This window comes from Lissotriton helveticus, chromosome 12 (genome assembly GCF_964261635.1).
Source record: "Lissotriton helveticus chromosome 12, aLisHel1.1, whole genome shotgun sequence".
In the NCBI taxonomy this organism is placed as follows: domain Eukaryota; kingdom Metazoa; phylum Chordata; class Amphibia; order Caudata; family Salamandridae; genus Lissotriton; species Lissotriton helveticus.
The window spans coordinates 567508602-567535266 of NC_136073.1; the positions used below are offsets into that span (position 1 = coordinate 567508602).

Here is a 26665-nt window from a genome sequence, read left to right on the forward strand (position 1 = left end):
GGTATTTTCGGCCGTTACCGATCGGTAACGGCCTACCTACATCGGGCCCTAACTCCTTCCCATGTACTAAGCTTAGGTTAGGTACAGGGGTAGGCGTATCTTAGAAGCACCAGTTGAGTACGTTTAAGTCATTATTTTATCATTGTATGTATTTTATCCATTTTAAACACCGTATGGCTTAAAAATCATACCATGCTTTTACAGTATTATTTTATAGTACTCCTTTCACTGTACGCACTTACTTTATGACAAGTATTGCGAATGTAGCAATTAACTTCTCTTGCATGAGAAAGAAGACTGTTCAATAAATAACCTTTTTTATTGAAAACGCCCGTCTCTCTGTTTCTCTGCACTTCTGGTGAAACTAAGCATGCACGATTGACTGAGTAAAATAGCTATCTATTGTTTCCGCGACTCTGGAGGTATACTCCTTATTCTTGAGGGAGCAAAGTTGTCATGTTTATGCGGTTGTCAGAAACTAATCCCTTCTTGTGAATTCGAGAAAGTTTCTAGTGACCTCTGAGCTAGCTGGCATTCATAATTAAGTCTAATATATTCAATAGAGACCTAGTCGACCTAAGTCCTACGTCTAAACTATCGTTTATGTTATTCCAATGCGCAGAGCCTATTGGGAATATAGGAACTACACTACACACTCCTCTGGGAACTGTTCTCTGGTAATTGCAGAGACAGACGTCTGACCCTCTCTGGGCCAGATGCAGGGTCCTATGACCTCATGAAGAAAACTCTGATTGAGGGCTTTGGACTTACTACTGAGGAGTATAGAATTAGGTTCAGGGGGCTCACAAAACCCAGACCCAATCCTGGATAGATTTTGTAGACTACTCAGTAAAGACCCTGGATGGTTGGTTAACTGGACACAATGTGCATGATTTTACTGGACTTTATAATTTGTTTATGAAGGAACATATTTTGAGTAATTGCACAAATGAAAAGTTGAATCAGCATTTGGCATACCTAGGTCTAATTTCTCCCCAAGAATTGGAAAAGAAGGCAGACCACTGGGTCAAGACTGGGGTGACAAGGACAACCACTGGGGGTGACCAAAAGAAAGTGGTCACAAAACCTCCCCAGGGGAAAGGTGGTGAGAATCCCCAAGATAAAAAGTCTGAGTCTTCCAAAGGGCCCCAAAAACCTGTGCAGGTGGGTGGGTCCCAAACTACTCCCTATGTGCCTCAGCCCTACAGGGGAAGAAATGTTGATCCTTACAAGGCCTATTGTAACAACTGTAAGAAGTTGGGACATTTAACTGTAGATAAGAACTGCCCCTACAACAAAGCCCCTAAGGCACCCACTCCAGCTACTCTAGGGACAGTAAATCTACAGATGGGATCAGAGGAGTGTCCAGAGCAAATCTGGGAATACATTCAAGCTAGTCTAGTCTCCTTAGGGGATATGGAGTTTGCCAGTTTAGCTGGGTGGCCTCCCAATTGTAAAAAGTATTTACAATATCCCTCCATTAATGGAACTAAAGTAGAAGCCCTGAGGGATACAGGTGCCAGCATCACTATGGTGAAGGAAATGCTGGGTTCCCCAGAATAATACCTGATTGGGAAAACCTACCCAGTCACCAAAGCTGACAGCATTACCACCCAACGCCCTATGGGTATGGTGACATTGAATTGGGGGGAGGTTTCTGGCCTAAAACTAGTAGTGGTCTCTCCACAACTACCAGCTGACTGTCTGCTTGGAAATGATCTGGAGACCTCAGCCTGTGCTGAGGTTGAGCAAGTAACCGAATGTAGCCATGCTGGGTATCCCTAGACTGGTGTGTGTGCAAACCAGAGCACAGAGCAAAAAGCAGGGTGAACAAGTAGGTTTAGAGCCTGAAAATATGGCCCAACCAACCAAGAGAAAAAGCAAGAAGACTGGGGAACCAGCTTCTACACAGCAAACCTCTCAAGATCCCCCTCCTCATGGAGAGGACTTGGAAACCCTAGAGGGAACTGAGCCCATGGAGCTTGAGCCTTACCAGGTTGGACTCCTAGGCCCAGGGGGACCCAGTAGGAAAGAGCTGTGCCAGGGCCAGTGAGAATGCCCTACTCTTGAGAGCCTGAGGCAGCAAGCTGTTTCAGAAGCCAAGGGAGATATCAGTGGTACCCACAGAGCCTATTGGGAAGAGGGATTACTGTATGCTGAGGCAAGAGACCCCAAACCTGGAGCTGCCAGGAGGGTGGCAGTGCCACAGAAGTACAGGGAGTTACTCCTAACTTTAGCTCATGACATCCCCCTAGCTGGACATCTGGGGCAGACCAAGACTTGGGAAAGACTAGTTAGTCGTTTCTACTGGCGCCAGATGAATCAAAAAGTAAAAGAGTTTGTGAGATCTTGTGTTACCTGTCAGGCCAGTGGCAAGACAGGTGGCAAAGCAAAGGCACCCCTGATACCACTACCAGTGGTGGGGGTACCCTTTGAAAGGGTAGGTGTGGATGTTGTGGGTACACTGGAACCTCCCACAGCCTCAGGGAACACATTCATTCTAGTGGTAGTGGATCATGCCACTAGGTACCCTGAGGCAATTCCCCTTAGGGTGGCTACAGCTCCTGCAGTTGCTTAAGCCCTCCTGGGTGACTTCACCAGGGTAGGGTTTCCTAAGGAGGTGGTTTCAGGAAGGGGTACCAACTTCATGTCTGCTTACCTGAAACATATGTGGAAGGAGTGTGGGGTCCAGTACAAGTTCGCGACCCCCTACCACCCACAAACCAATGGTCTTGTTGAGAGGTTCAACAAGACATTGAAAGGTATGATTATGGGACACCCTGAAAAACTCAAAAGGAGATGGGATGCCCTGTTGCCATGCCTGCTTTTCACTTATAGGGAAGTGCCTCAGAAGGAAGTGGGGTTTTCACCCTTTGAGCTTCTCTTTGGCCACCCTGTGAGTGGACCACTTTGTCTTGTGAAAGAGGGTTGGGAGAGGCCTCTCCAAGAGCCCAAACAAGACATTGTGGACTATGTTCTTGGCCTAAGGTCCAGAATGGCTGAGTACATGGATATGGTATCCAAAAATCTTGAGGCCAGCCAGGAGCTGCAGAAGCACTGGTATAACCAAAAAGCTGCCATGGTTGAATTTCAACCTGGGCAACAGGTGTGGGTTTTGGAGCCAGTGGCACCAAGGGCTCTCCAAGACAGATGGAGTGGCCCTTACCCTATCCTGGAGAAAAAGAGTGATGTCACTTACTTAGTGGACCTGGGCACTAGCAGGACATCCAAAAGGGTTATCCGTGTGAACCACCTCAAACTTTACAATGACAGGGCTGACCTCACCATGCTGATGGTAACTGATGAGGAACAGGAAGCAAAGCGTGAGCCTCTCCCTGATCTCCTCTCTTCCAGCCCAAAAGATGGGTCAGTGGATGGAGTAGTCTTTTCAGACACACTCACTCCCCAACAGCAGGCTGACTGCAAGCAAGTCTTACAACAGTTTGCTAGCCTCTTTTCCTTGACCCCTGGTCTGACCCGCTGGTGTACCCATGATATAGACACTGGTGACAGTAACCCTGTCAAAAACAAAATCTATCGACAATTTATTTATTTATTTTTATTTTATTTATTTATTTATTTATTTTGTAACATTTGTAAAGCGCGAACGACGGCCCTAAGGCATCTCGGCGCTAGATAACTGATATGTTTTTCCCATAGAGACACTAAAGTACAGCGGAGGAGGACATCAGATGTTAAAAAGCCAGGTTTTGAGGCTTTTTCGGAAAGACCAGAGGGAGGAACTGGTCTTTATTGATTGAGGGAGTGTGTTCCACAGTCTTGGTGCAGCTACAAGGAATCGTCTGTCACCCCAGTTGACAGTTTTAGTACGGGGGACCACCAGATCAAGGGAGCTAGAGGAACGCAGTGTTCTAGACGGGCAGTAGTGGATTAGATTCTGGGTAAAGAACACTGGTCCAGCGTTGTGTAAGGCCTTGTATATCAGACACAATGCCTTAAACTTTATCCTCTTTTTCACCGGGAGCCAGTGAAGTTGTCTTATAGTTGGTGAAACCGGTTGGTATTTCGGAATACGCCCTAGTAGCCTTGCAGCTGCATTCTGGATAGCCTGCATTTTGGCTAGCACTCTCTCCTGAGCACCTAGAAACAAGGCGTTACAATAATCTAGGGTGGAGAGAACCAGAGCGCTCACCAAGGTTTTGGCAAGATGTTCAGGTAAAAAGGGCAGAATTTTCTTAATGAGCCGAAGTTTGTAAAAGGCTGAGGAAGAAATCTGGTTGGCATGAGGTAGGAAATTCAAACAGTTGTCAAACATGACACCCAGGTTCCTAACCTTGTCAACCGGGTCTGGAGGCTGGCCCATAGACGAAGGCCACCATGAAGAAGACCACACTGGGGAAAGATTGCCGAAAACTACAACTTCAGATTTTTCAGAATTTAGTTTCAGGCAATTGTGGGCCATCCAGCTGCTGATTGCCTGCATGCCCTGAGTAAGCACATTGGCTCTTTGTGGCCCATCGTTCTTGACAGCTAGGACCAATTGAGTGTCATCAGCGTAGGACGTCAGGCTCATCCCATGTGCCCTGATGACTTTGGCAAGGTCCGACACATAAATATTAAAGAGTGTCGGACTGAGGGATGAGCCCTGAGGAACTCCACAAGGTAATGACAAGGGAGAGGATTCAAAAGGTCCCACAGTGACAACCTGGGTCCTGTTAGCCAGGAAAGAGGCAATAAGATTTTTGGCATTGCCTCGGATGCCCATATTCTCGACACGGTCGACCAGGATGACATGGTCGACCGTGTCGAAAGCTGCCGATAGGTCCAATAGGATCAAGATGGCCGAACCTCCTGCATCCCGGATGGATCTAATATCATCCGCCGCTTTGACCAGAGCGGTCTCAGTTCCATGATATCGGCGGAAGCCAAACTGCGATTCATCCAGCTTTTTGTTCTCCTCGATAAAGAAGGAGAGTTGGTTATTCATGGTTTTTTCCACTATTTTCGCTAATAATGGCAAGCTGGCAATAGGCCGGTAACTTTTGAGTTCTTCTTTATCTAGGGTGGGTTTCTTGAGGAGTGGTTTTATAATAGTTTTCTTGAGGATGTCCGGGTAGATACCAGTGGAAAACATGGAATTACAAATCTCTGTTATGGATGTGAGAACTACATCCACGATAGGCCGTATAACCTTCAACGGGCACGGGTCCAAAGCCGACCCTGATTTAATGGAGGATATAGTGTCTAGTACCTGTGAGCATGTGACCTCACTGAACTGGTGAAGAACAGGTCCATCTAGCTGAGTAGAGGCCTCGTGGGAGCTTGTGGTAGTATTAGCAAAGATTCGATAAATGTCATCAACCTTGCTAAAGAAAAACTTAGACAGAGCGTCGCAGATCACTTGAGACGGAGGAGGAGTAAGGTCAACAGAAGAGCCGGCTAACTGTTTGGTAGTCTCGTATAGGCATTTATTGGAGTTATGTTCAGATTCAATTTTATGACAATAGTGCTTTTTCTTAGCATCTATAATAAGATTTTTGTATGAGGCCACTGACTCTTTGTACAGGACTTTTGATTCCTGAGAGTAATCTTTCCGCCAGTGTCTCTCTCTGTTACGGCACTGTTGTTTTTGTATGCGTAATTCGTCCGTGTACCATGGGGCCGAAGGAGTGGATCTGTTACGTGACCGTTGCTTAACTTGAACCAGATCCTTGGCTGCTAAACTGACCCAGTTGTAGAATTGGGAAGTAGCAATATTGGGGTCGGTGGATAACAGGGGAGTGGTAGCTGTGAGGAGATTTTTTAACCTACATTCATCTATATCCTCCCATGCCAAATATGATTGACGAGGGGTGCAATTGGATTTGTTGAATGAGGGGTCACGTATTTGTAACGATGTCAGAATAAGATGGTGGTCAGACCATGTTAACGGGAGTATTTGTGTTACTTGGAAATCTGTGGCATTAGTAAAAATGCCGTCTAACATGTGACCTCCATCATGCGTGGGGGCATTAACCAGGGAGGCAAGGCCAAATGTAGATAAATCGGCTAATAGTGTTGCTGAGTCAGAATTATCGAGGTCGTCAAAATGGAAATTAAAATCACCCAAAATGGTGAAAGGGTTATCTAATGCAGATACTTCCAGAGTCGACCTAAATGCGTCAATCAGACCAAGTCAAGGAAAGCATCAAAGCTGAAGTCAGCAGGATGCTGGAACTAGGGGTGATTGAACCTTCTGAGAGCCCCTGGGCTAGCCCAGTGGTGCTGGTCCCCAAACCTCAACAGGCTGGAAAGAGAGAGATGAGGTTCTGTGTGGACTATAGAGGGGTCAACTCTGTCACCAAGGCAGATGCTCACCCTATTCCAAGAGCAGATGAGTTGATAGACAAACTAGGGGCAGCCAAATTCTTAAGCACCTTTGACTTAACTGCAGGGTACTGGCAAATTGGCATGGCCCCAGGAGCAAAAGAGAAAACAGCATTCTCCACCCCTGATGGGCACTATCAGTTTACTGTAATGCCTTTTGGGTTAAAGAATGTCCCTGACACCTTCCAGAGGTTGGTGAACCAAGTCCTGACTGGGTTGGAATCCTTTAGTGCAGCCTATCTTGATGATATTGCTGTCTTCAGCTCCACCTGGCAGGATCACCTGATCCACCTTGGGAAGGTTCTGCAAGCCCTGCAATCTGCAGGACTGACTATCAAGGCATCCAAATGCCAGATAGGGCAGGGCACTGTGGTGTACTTGGGCCACCTTGTTGGTGGAGGCCAGGTCCAGCCCTACAGACCAAGATCCAGAGCATTGTGGACTGGGCAGCTCCAACCACCCAGATCCAAGTCAAGGCATTCCTTGGCTTGACTAGGTACTACTGAAAGTTTGTGAAGGGATATGGGTCCATTGTGACCCCCCTCACAGAACTCACCTCCAATAAAATGCCCAGGAAAGTGAACTGGACTGTTAGCTGCCAAAAGGCTTTTGACACCCTGAAAGAAGCAATGTGCTCAGCACCCATTCTAAAAGCACCAGACTACTCCAAGCAGTTTATAGTGCAGACTGATGCCTCAGAGCTGGGGATAGGAGCGGTCCTCTCTTAGGTCAATGAGGAAGGCCAAGACCAACCTGTTGCTTTTATAAGCAGGAGGCTACTCCCCAGAGAGCAGCGTTGGAGTGCCATTGAGAGGGAGGCCTTTGCTGTGGTTTGGTCCCTGAAGAAGTTGAGGCCCTACCTGTTTGGAACTCACCTCCTGGTTCAAACTGACCACAGACCTCTCAGATGGCTAATGCAGATGAAAGGGGAAAATCCAAAACTACTGAGATGGTCCATCTCCCTACAGGGAATGGACTTTGAAGTGGAACACCGACCAGGGACTCCCCATGCCAATGCAGATGGACTTTCCAGGTTCTTCCACTTAGACAATGAAGACTCCCTAGGGCAAGGTTAGTCTCATCACCTTTCGTTGGGGGGGGGGGGGTGAGAAAGTGACATCTTTCTTGCATTGGTATGCCCCCACTTTTTTCTGAACTGCTGATGTGCTTTGACTGAGTGTGCCCTGAGCTCCTGCCAACCAGGTACCCAGGGCCTGTGTTCCTTCCCTAAAAACTATGTTGAAACAAAACCCTATTGGCATCTCTGGCCACCTATCAGCCCCTAGTAAATGGTACCTTAGGTACCCAGGGCATGGTGACCAGAGAAGACTCCTAAGGGCTGCAGCACTTATTGTGCCACCCTTAGGGGCCCTGTACCTTGGTACCCACACACTGCCTTTGCAGAGTGAGTGCCTAGGTACAGAACTAAACAAAGAGTCGACGTGGCACACATACCTGTGTGCCATGCCCACAGACCCACTGCCCTGGCATACATCAGTACCCCTCTAGCTGGGTGCCCTATGCCAGTGGTGTGGGCACAGGTGCATGAGCCCTGTGCCCCTACAGGACCCAGGGCCATTCCTGGGCACTGTAAGTGCAGTGTTGCCATTAAGAGTATACGAAGGACAGAGCACTCTGAGACGACAGACCGCTGCTGCGGCTACGTTGTTAATAGAATCGAGGGTGGCGGTGAGCCCCTACCGTCCAGGGCAATTGTTTGGACTGCTGAATGCTATCGCGGCCGCCTGATTAATTGGAAGTACAGGAGAAGAAGTTCCTTTTCCATCCTAGCAGTCCTCTTGAACTGAAGGACTGACTCCAGCCCCATTTTGAAACACACATTCAGCCTAAATTGGTCCTCAAGCCCACTAGTATCTGACCACACGGAAGGTGGTCCAACAGATTTTCGCAACTCGGAGCCGGCTGGCCCGAATGACCATGAATTGTCTTACCCCACTACATCCCTTCTTGTCCTGATGAAGACCCCGCCTAAGGGCTCAAGTTAACCTCCCATGTAGGAGTCGAAACGTCGACGGCTCTACTAGTTTTGTCATCCGGCACTATCCATGACTGCAAAGTATTTATGATTGTGACCGTCGAATGACTTTTGCATTGCTACTCTAATTGTAATATTGGCTTGAATAAGTAGTAGCCTGTTTCAAGTAATAGTGAATGTGTTTTTTGAGTATGACATTAAGGTCTCTCTTTTGAACTACCTTACCCTTTCCATTTCACACCTTACACTTCCCTCCCTTTTTGTGCTTGGGGTATTAATATGATTGTGTATAATGTTTGAATTAATTGATTAGCACATTGTGATTAAAGAACAGTGTTTGCTCTATCGAATGTGATGAGTTCCCTAAATGAAAATGTTTGAAATATTTAATTGTGTACGTTTGTGATACGTCTTTCTCTGGGACCCTTACATATGTACTACCTAGCACCCAGGTCCCAGCGACTTTTTGGGTAAAACCCCCCCTTGGTAACGTAGGTACAGAACTAAACAAAGAGTCGACATGGCACACATCCCTGTGTGCCATGCCCACAGACCCACTGCCCTGGCATACATCAGTACCCCTCTATCTGGGTGCCCTATGCCAGTGGTGTGGGCACAGGTGCATGAGCCCTGTGCCCCTACAGGACCCAGGGCCATTCCTGGGCACTGTAAGTGCAGTGTTGCCATTAAGAGTATATGGTGCTGGGAGGTTGTCATTACAAACTCCACAGCACCATAATGGCTACACTGAAGACTGACAAGTTTGGTACCAAAATTCTCAGCTTCTCAGCACATTAAACCCACACTGACGCCAGTGTGAGATTTGATGTAAAATGCACCAGAAGGCATCTTAGAGATGTCCCCTGAACACCTAACCTACAGAGGCTGCCACACAGCAGACATGTTGTTGGACCCCTGGGTAGGAGAGCCCCGCTCTCCTGGGCCTGCTACAATGCACATCCTGGGCGAGGTGCTAGGTCTCCTCCCCCAGGATGGGCAGGGGGAAGCTTCAAAGGCATACCGCCTCTGTGAGCTTCTCCAGACCATTTGCTGTACCCAGCAACCAGCCCCCAACCGTCCTGACCCCCACTCTGGCAGGAAGACTGGGGGGAAAAACTACGTCAGGAAGGGGGGGTGCCAGCCTGTGCCAACCCCACCCCTCAGGTGGGGGAGGCGAGGTGAAGTACGACCCCGGGCTCCGGCCATCTTGTAGATGGGGAGCCCTGCCCAATGCCAGCTAGGCTCCTGCCCCCCTCCCACAGGCGAGGAGCAGGCTAGGGGGTGTACTCACCCCAGGACAGGGACCCATTGGTCCCGGTCCTTGCCCTACCTGTAACGCCCCTAAATTTAGTATTTATGGGCTCCCTGAACCTTCCTTCCTCAGAACCGATATCAGAAAGAAGAAAGAAGATCAAGAAGAAGACCCGCCACGCAGCTGCTAACAACAGGACAACAACAACTGACTGGCCCCAGCCCTACCGGCCTGTTGATCCTGGAACCTGCTCCTGCCTAAGCCCGGCGACCTCCGTGGACAGCAACCTTGGGACACCCAGAGGACCTGCCTGCCTTGACCCTCTTGAAGATTGGGACTCCCATCAGCAGAGGCTCTGCTGCGACAACCCACCTAGTGCTCACAGGAAGCTCCGGACCAGCCCACTCTGCACCAGTCGAGCCCGGGCCGGGCCAACCCGAACCAAGACCACAAGGACGTCCCCCCGGCGACTGGGACCCGAAGTCCAGTGCCCAAAGACCCTCCTCGACGAACCAGCCGACGCCTGCAGACTCAGAACCAGGGGCCACCCCAACCGCAACCAGCTGAGGGTAAGCTTTTCCGACCCCCAAAGACACCCCTGCACCTGGTGCCCCGCGGCCCCCTGTGCCTCTCTTTGGGGTACCTACCTGTGCTCCAACATCCCAACTTACCTCTCGAAGTGCTGGTTGCCCCTGGAGAGTCTCCGTCCCCGAGCCTGCAGCCTTTGTTCCCTCTTCAAGATCCTCATTGGATAACATTGAGCACCCAACGGCTCAAAAGGACCCTGCACCCAGCCGCCCGAGTGCCGCTGGCTGTGACCCCTTTGTCCTATCCTACTTCCCCCCTTGCCCTGAGCAAGTGACTAGGAGCCCAGCTCCCAAAACCGCGTGGCCTGCTAGCCAGCAGCCACCAACCGAAGGCCCCCTTGCCCCCAATGGATATCATTGGGCCTACCAACCTCGGCACCCGGCCGCCCCTGTGCCGCTGGGACTGAACTAACTGTACTCACCTGACCCTGGGGAACCCCTGAGTCTATACCCAGAACCTTAACTTCACCAACCAAGTACTCACCTGGAAACCGGTAACTCACTTGCCTGCCATTGGATAACATTGACCCATTTTTGACTCAAAAATGTTCTAAGTGTGAAGTTTTGAAAACTGAAAATATTCCTATAAAATCGGCCAACGCCCGAAATCCAAAGTACACACCTGTGATCAGGGGAGAAGCCAGTACTGTACCTTTCAGAACCAGTACTGAACCGCAAAAGTAATCCCTCGCGGGTTTACTAGTAATCCGTATTTTCTCCATAGGAACCCATTGTCTGCTTTTCTATGAAATTTCTTATGTGTCTACTTTTGAAAACTGCAAATATTCTTTAAAAATCGCACGAAATACTGAAACGCAATTACCTACCTGTTTTGAGTTAAGCCCCCAGTGCTGGCCCTAGGAGACCAGTGCTGAGTTACAAAAGTAACGCGATCATACTTTACCTGCAACCTGAATTTCTTCCCATTGAATAACATTGTCAGATTTACATTGAAAAGTTTCTAAGTGTGAACTTTTAAAACAGCTTTATATTCATGAAAATTCATCACAGTAACTAAAACGTTTTTGCTAATCTGGTTTCAGCTTAGGCCCCAGGACTGAATCTAAGATCTGGTCCCGGAACTACCAAAGTAATCCATAAAGTAATCAACTGTACTTATCTGTGAAAAACCCTTGATCTCAATGCTACAGTGTGTTTCAGAACTGTGTTGCTTACTATCTATCCTGTAATTATTGTGTGCACAAACTGTATTGCTCCTTTGCAAAGTAACTACATGAGTACTCATAACTTGAAAAGTATATTTTTATAACTGCTGGTTCTAAAAATAAAACAACTATATCTGAGGATATAATAACAATTGGCCTGGTGTTCAGTTCTTGAGTGTGTGAAACCTTTTGCTGACTTAGGGCCAGATGTAGGAGGCCATTTACCGACCGGTAACGGCCGATTTCGGTCGTTACCGACCGGTAAATGGGTATTTGGGATGTAGGGGCATCATTTTATAGATTCGGTAAATTTACAGAATCGGTAAATTTACCGATTCTGTAAAATACCGAATCTGTATTTTTACCGATTCGGTAAATCCCAGATGTAGGTGGGACTCTTCTGAGTCCCAAAGGCCTTACAGATTCGGTATTTTACCACCCAATCCAATTGGGTGGTAAAATACCGAATCCAGGTGTGCATGCACATGTGTGCATGCACACCTAGCCATGTGACAGACAGACATGCCCTTAGGGCATGTCTGTGTGCCACATGGCACACATGCCCGTCTTTGGGGTGCTAGAGGGTGTCAAAGTGACACCCCCTGCACCCTTGCTGGAATTGGTATTTACCGAATCTGTAAATACCGATTCGGTAATGCCCATTGATTCCTATGGGCTTCAATGCCCATAGGAATCAATGGGCATTACCGAATCGGTATTTACAGAATCGGTAAATACAGAATCTTAACGATTCGGTATTTACCGAGTCTGTGTTACCCACATCCCCCCCTCTATTTTACCACTTCTTAAATACCGAATCGGTAAAATTCGGTATTTAAGAAGTGGTAAAATAGAATTAACTACATCTGGCCCCTAGTGTGTACAACAAATGCTTTACACTGTCCTCTGGTACTGCCTTACTGCTCGACCAAGCTAGCACTTTGGAGAGTAAGGTCAGTTCTGACTTTAACCTCTGTTATACCTCTGGGGTTGGTGGACTCTATACATACTGTACTTCATTCTAGTCCAGTATATACAGAGCCACTTTCTCACACTGTAGGTAAAAATAATGCCTTAACATAAGGAAAGACAAATAGATACACATTTACTGGCTGATTTGTACAAAGTAAGATAAGAAAAACTGAACTAATCGCGGCTTCGCTGTTTAAATTGTGTGATCTTAGGAAAATATTTTATTTCACCAAACTCTTTCATTTTTGCCTATGAAAGCATGTTCAAATATGTGAATTCAGACTACCAGTGGTAGAAAACTATCAGTTTTCACAAGTACTTCTCAGTGGAGTGCTATAATGCGTCCTGTTAATGTCAAGGATTCCACATGTTTTTAAAACTAAACTGTTTACTTGCCTATACCCACGTTCCGGTCTGTCGCGGCTGCCTGGTTCTGGTTGCACAGAGAAACGCGCCAGGCTCACTCCCTCTATCCTCCAGACCACCCCCACTTCCTGTTGGTTGGCAGGCTGCTTGGCGGGATTTTGGGAGCTATAAAACGTAATGCCTCCTCAAACGAGAGGTGGACGCGCCGCCAGCGCGCCAAAGGCAAGCCCGTCTACACGCGGCCGGCCGGGGCTAGAGGCCACTCCTTATGCCCATTTTTATAGATATTCTTCCAATGAGCTAAAACTGCGGGAGGGTAAACCTCAAATCAACAGGCCCATAAAATTGAACCTTGAACAGGCGAAAAATTTTATACAAAGATTCGATTTCCCAGAGTTAATTTTAGATCCCTCCCCCCATGAATTTACCCCGGTCCATCCACTCTCCCTCCAAGGATCAGCAACCTAGAGGACTCACAGTCTATTATTTAAACATCCAATCCTTGGTGAAACACCAAGTCAAAATTTTACTACTCCTACAATCAGAAAATCCTGATATTCTCCTTTTAACCGAAACCTGGTTGATCGATGATTGCGCCCCAGATATTTTAGCGGCAATTCCGGATGGCTACTACATCCTTCAAGCTAATCGGTCTTTGGGGAAAGTTGGTGGTGGGGTTGCTGCAATAATCCTCAAGGATCATTGTTAGATCTGGGGGTCTCTAGTTGGCAATGGTATTCACCTTTGTCCAAATAGGGACCCTTACTTCTAAGTCAGGATAAGGGGATTACACTCCTTGATAACCCCTGCTCACCCCCTTGGTAGCTTGGCACGAGCAGACAGGCTTATCTCAGAGGCAGTGTGTTAAGCATTTGGGAATATACACAGTAATACAGTGAAGACACTACAGATGGACACAACACAGGTTTTATAAAAATAAGTATTGTTTATATAGACTTAAACACAAGACCACAAACGACAAAAATCCACAATACTACACTTAATATTGCTTAAAAGATGATTAAAGTTACTTAGTTCAAGTTGTTGGTAAATGCGACAAAGTTCTCAACAAAGTACCTGGATGCGTAACGCAAAGTGAACAAAAGGCTCGCAAAAGGGGAGATGCGTTGGTTCCGTGACCCGGGGGAACGGTTGTGTCCTTCCTCAATGCTGGCGCAGAGTAGGGGACTCGTCGTAAGCCTTACCGGTGTGGAGGTGATGCGTAGATTCTCGGCCTGCGGGCCAGTTGCGGTGCGCAAGATGGCACCTTGGTGCGATACGACAATCCGGTTGCGATGCGAGAAGATGGTACCCTTGATGCGGCGATGCGATGACGATGCGCTGACGCCCTGGCGGCCTTGCGACGACTCTGTACTTTGGAGCCGGGACAGGCCCTGTGACACGCTTCTCCTGTGATGTGATGGAGACTCTCTCGATGGCATCACGCTTCTCCGGTGATGCGACAGCAGGCAGCTTCGATGAACACACGCTTCCAGGGAGATGCGACGAAGGCTCGCTTCTCTGGCGTTGCAATGATTTCAGCTGCGGCGGCGACACGCTTCTTCTCAATGCGTTGCGCTTCCAGCTCCCAGTGGCATGCAAATGACTGAAGTCAGAATTCCCAGCAAGGAAATTCAGGAGGGAGCTGGAGGTGAAGTCTTTTGTCCCTGAGACTTCAGCAGGAGGCAAGCACAGTTCAAGCCCTTGGAGAATATTCTGTAGATGAAAGTCCTTACAAAGTTCCTTCTCCTTTCCCTTGGCAATGAAGCAACCACTGCAGGCCAACCAACCCAGCAAATAGCACACTGGCAGAGGGGCAGTCCAAACTCCTGCAGCTTCCTTGGTTCTTCTCCTTGGCAGAAAGGTTTCTTGTTCCATAAGTGACCTAATTTCTTGGGATCAGGGTCCCAATATTTATACCACAAAAGCCTTTGTTCTCTGAAGGCAGAGAGGCCTCTGCCTAGTCCAAACCAGTTCCTGAGCACTTTGTTTATATGACTCTCTTCTTCCTTTCACTGTGCAGGGCAGAGACATCAGCCACCCCACAGGAGGTGGAGCCAGCACAGGAGGGAAGATACAGCTCTGGGGCACTCTGTTGACATGATTTCTCCTCTCCTTTCACAGTGCAGGGCAGAGACATCAGACAAGACACAGGGGGTGGAGCCAGCATTGTAGAGGGAAGGCCCAGCCCTATTCAGGTCCCAGGTGCAACTCCTCCCTCCCATCTAGATGCAGAGCTCTCTATTCACCACCGGGCTGTCCCAGCCTGTCTTCTGGAATCCCCCAGCCCTGTCACTCACAAACCCAGACAAGGAATACACAACCCAGCAGAGGCAGGCCTGGATAGTTAGGCAAGAAAATACCTACTTTCTAAAAGTGGTATTTTCAAACACAGAATATGAAAAACAACTTTACTAAAAGATGTATCTTATTATTCTGAGTTCAGGCATACTAAATTCGAATTTCTACCATGTTCCCTGAGTCAGTTAGGATTATAAGAATGTAATAATCTAACTGCCCATTCTGGCCTATGAGAACAGGTAGCCTTCAATAGTGAACAACGAAAATGGCTGTAATTCACTATTAGAACATGCTACACACATCAGAGCATGTCCTACCTTATACTTACAATGCACCCTGCCCTTGGGCCTACCATAGGGGTGCCTGATATGAAGCAAAGGGAAGGTTTAGGGACTGGCAAGTGGGTACACTTGGCCAAGTCGACCTGGCAGTGCTAGACTGCACACAGGCCTTGCAATGGCAGGCCTGAGACACACTTTACAAGCTGCTTCTTTGGGTGGCACAACCAGTGCTGCAAGCCCACCAGCAGCATTTGATTTACAAGCCCTGGGCACACATGGTGCACTGTACTAGGGGATGACAGATAAATCAAATAACCCAATCATGGAAAAACCAATTAGTACACCAATTTAACATAGGGAGCACTTGCACTGTGGCACTGATTAGCAGTGGCACAGTGCCCAAAGCAGAAATCCAGCAAAAACATATCAAAACAGAGGAGGAAATCTGTCTAAATGGAAGGGAGACTCACACCAATGATGCCAGGTCTAACAATCATCAATTTACACGTTTAGAACCAACTGGTTTGCCCGCTACTGACTTTCTGATCTTAAAATTTGACTCCCCATAGCTATCTTTTATTTGTGCCCTTTTTTATAGACCTCTGGGGAATATGCCTACTTTTCCTTAGCTGTTGGGAGAAATGATATCTCACTTCATCATCAACCACGCCAGGATTATTATAATTGGGGATTTTAACTATTGGCCTGGAGGCAATCAGGAAAGCCCTAGCTCAAGGGACTTTGTCGATCTGCTCCGCTGGGATGAATTTCTCTTCGCATGTGAGGGATGCCACCCATATAAAAGGGCATACCCTAGATCAAGTCTGGACCTCCAATTTGGAGATCTCCACTCTTTTGATAACTCTGTGTGCTTCATCTGACCACCATTTGATCAGATTCACTCTTCGATGTACTCCTTCACCTAAATTTCAATTAATAGAGACTCAAATGTCCAGAAATTGGAAAAGAGCAGATATGGACCTATTTCGATTACGTTTAATGAGTACATCTCCTCCCCCAATAGAAGACCTCCAGACCCAGGCAGAAAGTATTAACCTATGCCTGGAGTCGGTTAGTGACTGTGTCGCTCCCCTAAAAAAAAACAAGATTATGAGACCTCACGACGCTCAACTGTGGTTCTCGGAAGATCTTAAATTAAAGAAACTAGAACTCAGACAAGCAGAACGCCAATGGCGTAGTCACTACCGTCCGGAAAAAAAGGTATTTTTTTTTAGCCCCGATGACAGAATATAAAAATCTGATTAATCACACAAAGGCTAACTACCTCTCTCAAAAATAATTAATGCATCTAACAAATCTAAAGAGATTTTTTTCTATAGTTGATCAACTCTCAAAACCCGATAGTGTCATGCCAGGGCCGGTTCCCTCGCAGTCTCTGTGACTCTCTTAACTCTTACTTCTTAGAGAAGATAGCCCTTATCAAGGCTAGTATTTCTTCTGTTGCCTGTGGTTCACTGGATCTCAAAAATGATCTCAGCCCTCATCAACTTGATAGAATCCCTCAGATCTCGGAGTAGACTTTCCTGAATTTATTAAAAAAGGTCAGTTCTGGTTCTCCCCTGGATTGCTATCCCCCGCATATTCTTCGAGAAGCATTTACCATATGTCCTGACCCTCCCCGGTTATTGCTATATAATGATCTTGAGCTTGGCATTGTCCCGGATTCTTTTAAAAGAGCAGAGATTATTCCAATCTTGCAGAAACCGGGCGCCGACACTTCGGCTCTTAGTAACTATCGGCCCATTTCTCTGTTGCCCTACGTAAAGTTTTAGAGGCCCATGTAGCCAACTGCCTCAGCTCTTTTGTGGAACACTTCCAGGTTTTGGACACTAGCCAGGTGGTTTTAGACCCGGACACTCGACCGAGTCTGTCATACTCACTGTTATGGATGTGCTCAGAGGGGGGGGGAGGAGGGGGGTGGATCTAGGCACCACCCAGGCCCTGATTCTGCTGGATCTTTCTGCAGCTTTTGACATGGTCGATCATGGTATCCTGATCGACCGTGTCAGTAACGCTGGAATTCAGGGGCTGGCCCTAAAGTGACTTTCCTCCTTCTTTAGTAACCGGACACAAGCGGTGCGCCTTGCCAATTTCTCTACTAATAAAAGAGACATTACCTCTGGGGTTCCTCAGGGCTCTTCTCTTTCGCCACTTCTTTTCTATCTTTATCTTCTCCCCCTAATTCACTCATTGAGGTAAAGGAATGTCAGAATTTGTAATGATGCCGACAATCTTCAACTGGTGTTTACTGTTAATTCATCCCCATCATCCGAGTCCAACGTTCAGGATACAATGTTTTTATAAGCGACTGTTTGAATAACAACCAGCTGAAGTTGAACCCGTAGAAAACGGAGCTGATCCTCACAGGTGGGTTGGCCAACCCATGGCACTCCAACTTTTGGCCCCCTAAACTTGGTAATCCCCCTATGCCAGCTGTCTCTTCGAAGAGTCTGGGGATTATTATCAGTAATGATCTGTCCATGAAGTCTCAAATCAGCTTGGTAGTTTCTGCTGGATTCTTTCAGCTGCGTAAAATAAAGATCAGCAGATTTCTGAGCAGGGAAGCCATGATCTTGGTCACTTTAGCCCTAGTGATCTCTCGCCTGGATTATGCCAATTCATTGTATGTTGGCATTCCAGCATATCAACTTAGACAGCTCTAATTAGTCCAGAACCAGGCGGCCAGGCTGATTTTTCATCAGCCCAAATGGCATCATGTCAGCCCACTAATGAAAAGCTTACATTGGCTTCCAGTGAGTAAGCGCTGCATTTTTAAGATGGGCTGCACAATTTTCAAAGCACTACATGGCAACGGCCCGGCTTTTATCTCAGCATGTCTACACTGTTACACTCCCTCTCAAAACCTTAGATCCTCTCATCTCAATCTGCTGGAAATTCCTTCAGCCAAACGGAAGAAGTGTGGTAGACTACGGTTCTCTGTCCTTGCTCCGCAACTTTGGAACTCCCTTCCAGTGGAGCTAAGGTTTTTGTCCTCCCTTGCCCAATTCAGGAAGCAGTTAAAGACTTGGCTGTTTACTCAAGCATATTCCGATTAAGCACTTTCCTCGTCACCACCACAATCCATACATGAGCGCCAAGAAGCCGTTGGTGTACGCGCGCTTAATAAGTGCTTTTAACATAAATCCTAAAGAAATACACATTTTTGAATTTTGAAGAGACTTTATCATATTTTACATAATATTTGTTGTATGATTTACATAGCAAAAAGTTTCAGGGCTCGTGCATGGGCTCTAAGATCTGAGCCAGACCCTTGGCTCAGTCCTGGCTCGGCTATCCCTGTTAATTTGTTGGCTTGCTCATGTCTAATGGGAATGCCCATGTACAACAAATGAAACATTCCCATGCTGCAAAGTAGAACCTAGCTCTACTTTTTGTTCTGTTGGGTAACTTTCCAAGTCCAGTGCTTAATTTGTAAAATAAATAAGTGCCAGGGCCCACCTCAGGAGGCCATCACAGCTTGCATCACCCATGGGGGAGATCCTTTACAACGCAACTTTTACTACGCAGTGCCATTACGACGCAACTTTTACAACGCAAACCATTACAACGCATTGCGCTGGGGGGCGCTCTAGGATAGGGAATAGGTTTAATTTACTATCCAACACCTTCCCTACTATCCACGGGGACTGGAGTTGGAATAGTAAATTAAACAATTCACTATCCAGCGCCACAAAGCACTATGCGTTGTAAAGGCATGCTTTGTGAAAACCGCGTTGTAAAGGCATGCGTTGTGATGTCATACATCCTCACCCATTGCCACTGCCAGTGCTGTCAATGACAGTACCTACACAACTACTAACCATACTGCTACAAGTGTGACGTTTTAAAGTGTTTGAGACCCCCAAAGCTATAGGAATGGCTTGGGCAGATGGTACTAGTTGTTTTTTCATATACATTGAATTAATAAACAACTGTTGTTCTGCACATCTTTTAAGTGCACAAACAGCACTACCATGTGGCATCAGTCATAAGTACAAGGTGTTGACAATTAAGTGCTGGGGCGGAGCGCTGGAAACCACCAGCTCAAATTAAGCACTGTTTTCAACACAAATCAGAATGTATGTTGGAAAATAAATTACAGTACAACACTGTGCTGGGTGTTCATCACTTTTTTGTGACACACACCTGGTCAAAAAAGTTAGTACATTTTTTCTGGAGTCAGTGGCAGTCAATAATTTAGCAGGGAGGGGAGCAGGGGGGCACACACTCAAACATATACACCCCCTTCCCAATCACAACACTCAAATGCACATTCATACATACACTCACAGACCAAACATTAAAAACCAAAACTTACTTAAGTGCAGCTCTCCGGGAGGGAAGCCTTGGTGGTCCCATGAGACCTAAGGTCAGCCAATGAGGGAAGGCAGCAGCCCCTCACTCGCAACAGAGTGGGATGGGAGGGCAGTGAGACTGCTGAATCCACCCCACTCTGTGACAACGTGTCACTGATTGACACTGGGCCTTGTGCACTTCATGGCTTAAAACTGAAGCGTCCAGTGCCGAGACAATCAGTGATGCTCCCCCTTGTCATGAGGGGGAGGGCATCAGGGCACTTTGCCAGGCTGAGGAGGTTACGCCCACAGGGCTGGGAAATTCTCAGCCAGGCAAAGTTCAGCTCAAGCATCCAGGAGCCTGAGTATTTATCACCTGTACTGCTCCTGGATGCCTGGCTTGAACAAGAAGATCGTCTGTCAGGCTGACGATTGCTTAGCCTGACAGATACTCTTCTTCTCAGGGGTAAAAGGTGGGGGGTGGCCCGCAGACCGTACGGATGGGCCCTTGCAGCCTTGAGTCTTCCTGCACATTTCCGGCAGTCTGTCTTATATTATGTGCAGCCTGTGATACATTTTTAAACTGTCCTATATACACAGTGCTTTTTTCCCAGACTGGGACTGCATAGGTCTGGGAACCGCATAGGTCTATAAACACACAGGCCATTTGTTCCCAGTGAACCAACCGGTAATACATATAGGTATCTGAAGTAATCATTACCTAGAGGTGGCTAAACCACTGAAAGCTCTACCAGGCTCGAGCTAGAAGCCTGGCCTTGGTTCAGATTGGTGTCTCATTGCATGACAAGCTTTTGTGTGGCGTCTGCCTGCCACTCTCACTCTACCCTCATGCACAAAAAGGTAAAAGCAAAACATTAACATTTGAGGTAAAAAGGAGAGACAAATAAATACCAAATTAGGGCCAGATTTAGGTAATCCAAAAGTCCTTAATAGCGAATTTTACAGATTCGTTATTAAGGACTCAGTATTTCCGATGTACGTAATGAATCAGTAAAAATTACCGATTCGGTATAAATCGCTAAGAAATAGCGATTCGGAATGGATCGTTAAAAAATAAATACAGAATCCCCAGTACCGAATCGTTAATACAGAATCCCCTGTACCGATTCGGTAAATACCGAATCGGTAATTTAAAAAATCGGTAATTGTGGAATCAGCCAATCCTGTGCATCCCCTTTACCTCCCAAACAGGAAGTGGCCACACCCAAGCAGTTGCACTGAACCTGGAGCTGACCGTGAGGCAGGGAGTAGAGCAGAGAAGCCAGGAGCAGCTCAGCTTTATTTTGCAACAAAAACCTAGCAAAATGGCAAACCAGGAGAGGGAGAAGGAGGCAGGTGAAAGAAAAAGGAAACAAAAATTCAGCGAGAGAGAGCTGGAGGTCCTCATTGAAGATGTTACCAAGGACCATGATAAGTTATTTGGAAAGCAGTCCCTGCACGTACCAGAGTCCCAAAAAAGGCAGATCTGGCTTGCAATACAGGATAAAATCAATGCCATCTGAGTCACCCGGCGCTCCATTGAGGACCTGAAGAAAAGATGGTACGATTTGAGGAAGACTGCTAAGGCGAGGATGGCAGAGAGGCAGAAGCAGGCCAACCAAACTGGTGGAGGGAGGAACACAGCACCTGCACCAACTGCTCTAGATCTCCCAGTTGAGTCCACCCTCCTGCCGGAGAGTGTGAGTGGGTTTGGCGATGCAGACAGCTCAGCCAGAGCTGCCAACAAACAAGGTAAGATGCATTCACAGCATGCTGTGCACCCCCTCCCTACCCCAATTCCCAGAGAGGCATAGGGACTCCCACTCCAGTACATGTTTTACTCATAACCTGCAATGCATTATGGGAGATGTAGTCAGAAGTAACACTTCAGAACAGTCAGTCCACCAAACCCAAAGGCATGTGACACCAATTAGCAAGCAGAGGACAGTCAGTGTGATTGGCAGGCATTAAATGCATTACAATGCAACTGCTGCCAGATAAGTGAGCATATGTACATTCTGTGATTACAGGCGAGCCATCTCGCAGGGCTGCAGAGAGGAGCAGAGGAAAGGCACCCAGGACAGAGGAGACAAGAGGAGGAGGTCCAGTCGCCTGCAGGGCACACCACTCCACCATCACCACCATCACCACCATCACCACCGTCACCATCAACGCCACCGACAGGCAGGAGGCATGCAGTGGCTGCCCTCCAGCAGATGGAGGGGTCTGGGGAGGACAGCACAGGGGGAAACAGTCCACAGTGGCTGAGGATGCCAACAGGGCAGGATCACAGTCACCACAGAGCGCGCCCACACAACTTCCAGACGCCGCAGGGCAAGGGCACCCAGTCCTCACTTCCAGGGCGAAGATGACAGTGTGTTTGCTGGGCTTGAAGGTAACATGCTAAAGGTCCAGTGCCTGCAAGGAAGAGCAATCAGGTCAGTGCAGCGGGAGATGGCACACATGAATGCCCACATGCACCGCATAGAGAAGGGCATCAGTACCATAAACACCACCATGGCTGCGGGAATGAGTGACGTGGCTGAGGCTGTGAGGCTGCTGTGCAGCAAGTTAGACGAGGACTGTCTGTCAAGGCGCAGGGAGAGGCAAAAACTTGATAATTACACCAAGGCGGTGAACCGCCTGTCCACTGCAACCTCTCTCATGTGCAGACGCTCGGTGGCCATGCAGGAGGAGATGGCACACTGCAGTTGTGATGTGGCTAGGGGGCTGGTCACAGTGACCATTGCACTTTAAGTGCTCCAAACAGACAAGGTGGCCACACAGGTGATGGGGGTGAAAGTGAAGAGGCTACTAGCCGTAGTAGCATTACGCCCCCTCCCACAGAGTCCAGGAGGCGCAGCAAACACCACATCACTGGCTCTGGACAGACTGGCAGTGCAGACAGTGGGGCAAAGGAACGTGGCAGTGCAGCCCGTGGGCACAAGAAGTAGAGCCAGCCATGATATGGTTGTACTCAAATGGGTGATGTAACCCATGTTTGTATGGACACTGCTTTTGATCTTGGTGGTGTGCTATGATCATTAAACACCATCACTCAAATACAGTAACTGGCTACGTCTCCTTACTTACTGTTCCTTTCTTTGTGGCAAGGTTATGCAGCATTGCACATGTTGCTATTATTTTGCAGCAGATGATGGGGCGGTACTGACATGCACCTCCACTTTTGTGGAGGCAACGGAACCTGCTTTTTAGTAGTCCAAAGGTACGCTCCACAACGTTGCGCATGCTTTTATGTGCCACATTGTATCTCCTCTCACTTGGGGTGGATGGGTTGAGGTATGGAGTTAGGATAAAGGACCGCACGGCATATGCGCTGTCACCTAAATGGGAAAGAAAGTGCCATTAATTTGAGTCACCAATACATTCATCCAAGGTATACATCCGGGTGTGTCACATTGATTTACCTAGCAGGTATCCTTCTCCGAATTCACCAGCAGCCAGACGTTTGTAGATCCCACTGTTTTTTGGCCACAATGTCAGTAATGATGTAGTCTGCATCAAATATCACCTGCACGTTGATGGAATGCGTGGATTTGCGGTTGCGGTATATGTATTCTGAAGCTGCAGGTGGGCAGATTGGTATGTGGGTCCCATCAATGCACCCTATTACATGTGGAAACTGTGCCTTTTGGTAGAAATCCAGCTTTGTCTTCTGCAGTTCTGCCGGTGTCCTGGGGAAGCATATGTAGTGATGCATTCTCTGCATCATGGCATCCAAAAAGGAGTTGAAGAAACGGGACAAGCAACTCTGTGACACACCACCTGCCGCAGCTATCCCACCCTGGTAACTTCCTGATGCGAGTAGGTGCAGGCTACAGAGCACCTGCACATGTGTTGGTATGGCATGCACCCTTGGTGTCTGATGCTCCAGTTATGGGTGCAGGTCCCGTATCAGGTCTAGGATGGTTTGTGGGTGTAGCCTGTACCTCTCCTGTATCTCTGCCTCAGTCAATTGAAACAGTGTGACACGCAGTCTGTACGCACATTCCCATCTCCAGACCCTCAGTCCTGCTGCTCGCAAACGTAGCCGCCTTGCTATAACGTAGAGGGCCACCATTGTGTTCACACTGTTGCATTTTGGGGTTGTTTTTATGCAGTGCACCTGATTACCACCTGCCCTGGGTCAGTGGTAATTACAGATTCTTAAATAAAGATTTTTAACAAATTCGGTATTACCGATTTTATGTACATCGCATTAGCGATGTGTTACCGATTTCTTATTTACCGATTCGGTATTTTGGTGTTTCAGTGTCTGCCGATCGGTAAATAAGGAATCAGTTACTGGTTTCCCTTATTTTTACTGATTCCTTATTACCGATGGCATTCGGTAATACCTACATCGCCCATGGCTAAATACCGGTCGGTAACACTGAAATTTACCGAATTTCGGTGTTACCGACCAGTATTAAGCCACCTACATCTGGCCCTTAGTGGCTAATTTGTACAAAGTAAAACTAGAAAACTAGGATTAATCATGACTTCCTCACTTAACCAAATTGGGTGATCTCAGGTAAATATCTTATTGTACCCATCTTCATTTTTTTCACTATTGCATATGAAAGCACCTTCAAATACATGAGTTCAGAGTACCAGCTGTACAAACCCTATTGTGTTCCACTTGATGGACTATAATGTTGCTCTATTTATAAGAATGTGGGCTGCATTAAGGATTCACATGACAACTATCAGGACAGGAATGGTTCTAAGTTCATGTTTAAACACTATGGGCCAGATGTAGGTGGCCAATTACCGGTCGGTAACGGCCGAATTCGGCCGTTACCGACCGGTAATTGGATTTTGAGATGTAGGGCATGCATTTACAGAATCGGTATTTTACCGATTCTGTATTTACCGATTCGGTAAAATTACCGATTCGGTAGATACAGACTCGGTAAAATACCGATTCTGTAAATGCAGATGTAGCTGGCACATGTCAGAGTGCTACAGGGCTTTAAGAATCGGTATTTTACCACCCAATCCAATTGGGTGGTAAAATACCGAATCCAGGTGTGCATGCACATGTGTGCATGCACACCTGTGCCATGTGACACACAGACATGCCCTTAGGGCATGTCTGTGTGCCACATGGCGCACATGCCTATTTTTGGGGTGCCAAAGGGTGTCAAAGTGACACCCCCTGCACCCTTGCTGAAATCGTTTTTTACCGATTCTGTAATTACAGAATCGGTATTGCCCATTGATTCCTATGGGCTGCAAGGCCCATAGGAATCAATGGGCAATACCAAATCGGTATTTACAGAATCGGTAAATACCGAATCTTAACGATTCGGTATTTACCGAATCTGAAATACCTACATCTCCCCCCCTCTATTTTACCACCTCTTAAATACCGATTCGGTATGAATCGGTATTTAAGAGGTGGTAAATTAAAATTACCTGCATCTGGCCCGATCACTCTTAATAAATACTTCTCAGTGCAGTGCTCTAATGTGACCTATTAAAGACAAAACTTTACATGTTAAAGAAATACACTTTTTTTTATTTTGAAGAGACAGTTATGTTTTAAGTGATGTTTGGTGTATGATTTTCATAGCAAACATTTTCAGGGCTCAGCTCAGCTCATGCACAGGCTCTAAGAGCTGAGCCAGACCTTTTGTTCGGCTCTGACTTGGTGTAAGGATGACCACCCCTGCCCCCTCTTAAGAATCCCCCGGACCCCAACACATCACCCGTAACCCATTCACACTTACCTTTTCATCTCCAGACCGACGACCTGTCCCGTGGACCCTGTGTCTATGAAGAAAAGAAAAAAAAGGTCAAGGCATACAACGGAGAGGCGTTCACACGGAAGGAAGGCGGAGCCAGGAACATAGAAGACAAAGAAGGAAGGCGGAGCCAAGAACATAGAAGACCAATAAGCAACGAGCAGACCTGGAGGGACGGACGCTCTGACCTGGGGCAGAAGGCGGAGGAAGGCAGAATCTGGAAGACCCCAGAAAGTAAGGAAGAGTCTGGACTCAAGGGTTTAAAGGGTAGGAGGACAAAGATGCCGGGGTAGAGGAAAACGGATGTCCAGGTTCAGCAGCTGAAAACTGGAGAACAGCACAAGAGGACGACGAGGCTCCAGAAGGGTGGAGCGAAGAATGGTGGTCACCCTGGGAAATCTGAAGTTCCTGCTGCAACTCAGGGGAGAGTTGTGCTTTACCCGGTACGTGACAAGGGGGGGGTGACAGTAGCCTTGGGGTTGTACTGGGTGGAGAAGGGGAACAAAGGGAGAGAAGCTTAGAGAGACTCATGACGAGTAGTGTGTAGGGATCAAAAAGAGAGTCCCTGATTCAATACCAATGTTGATGATTGAACTTAAAAGAAAGAGGCAGACTTAAAGGAATAAAAGCATAAGACAAACGTATATACAAAGAGTATAAGAAGTAAGGATTAAGGCAGCTTAAGGGTAGTCGTAGAAAGGATTCCAGAAGGTTGAAAGAAAAGTCCATGTAATTAGTTGGAAAAACAAGAGAATAAAGCGACACAGATTTAGTTATACACATGTAGTTATTTTCTCTTTCTCTTCTTTTTGCACAAAATCTTCCCATTTTTCCCACCCCTTTATTAGAGGGTTAGATGCTATAAAGAATTAAGGGGTAATAACTCAAAAGCGTTTTTTTTCATGTACACCTGGGTGTGGTGATAGTCTCTGTCATTATTAAACTTAATAGACAGACCATTTTACTTACCTCGACTACCTTGTGTTCTTTCCTGGTACCCGGGAACGACGCTTCGCTGGAGACCGGACCTGGGACCTTAGAAAAGGGCAAGACAAAAAGAGTTTCACTAAGGAATGAAGAAGTCCTGACGAACCAAGAACAATTATCAGAACCAAGACCTATTTTTCTTTGTGTTTTACTCAAATCCTCTTGTTACATTGACTTCTCAAAATGAAAATGCCAAGATTAAGAAACACCTACGGCCTCCCTGATTTATTTTCCGCCCTTCCCTTCACAAACTTGGTGTCAGAAGTGGGATCAGAGAGGATGGAGGCCATTGTGTATCGGCTGGCGAAGGGCCAGGAAAAACTGAAATGGATTATGGAGAGCTTTCTGCCATCGCAAAAGAGGA

The 26665-nt window shown here is 47.2% G+C and overlaps 1 long non-coding RNA gene across 1 annotated transcript in view; it reads right to left on the reverse strand.

Moving 5' to 3' along the window:
• LOC144798613 (uncharacterized) overlaps positions 1-26351 on the reverse strand; it is a 45036-nt gene extending 18685 nt beyond the window's left edge. The window contains exons 1-2 of the long non-coding RNA XR_013603580.1: positions 26284-26351; positions 25300-25342 (exon numbers count right to left, since the gene is read on the reverse strand). This is a non-coding gene — a long non-coding RNA (uncharacterized LOC144798613). The remainder of the gene's footprint in view (positions 1-25299; positions 25343-26283) is intronic.
• Positions 26352-26665: the final 314 nt, after the last annotated feature.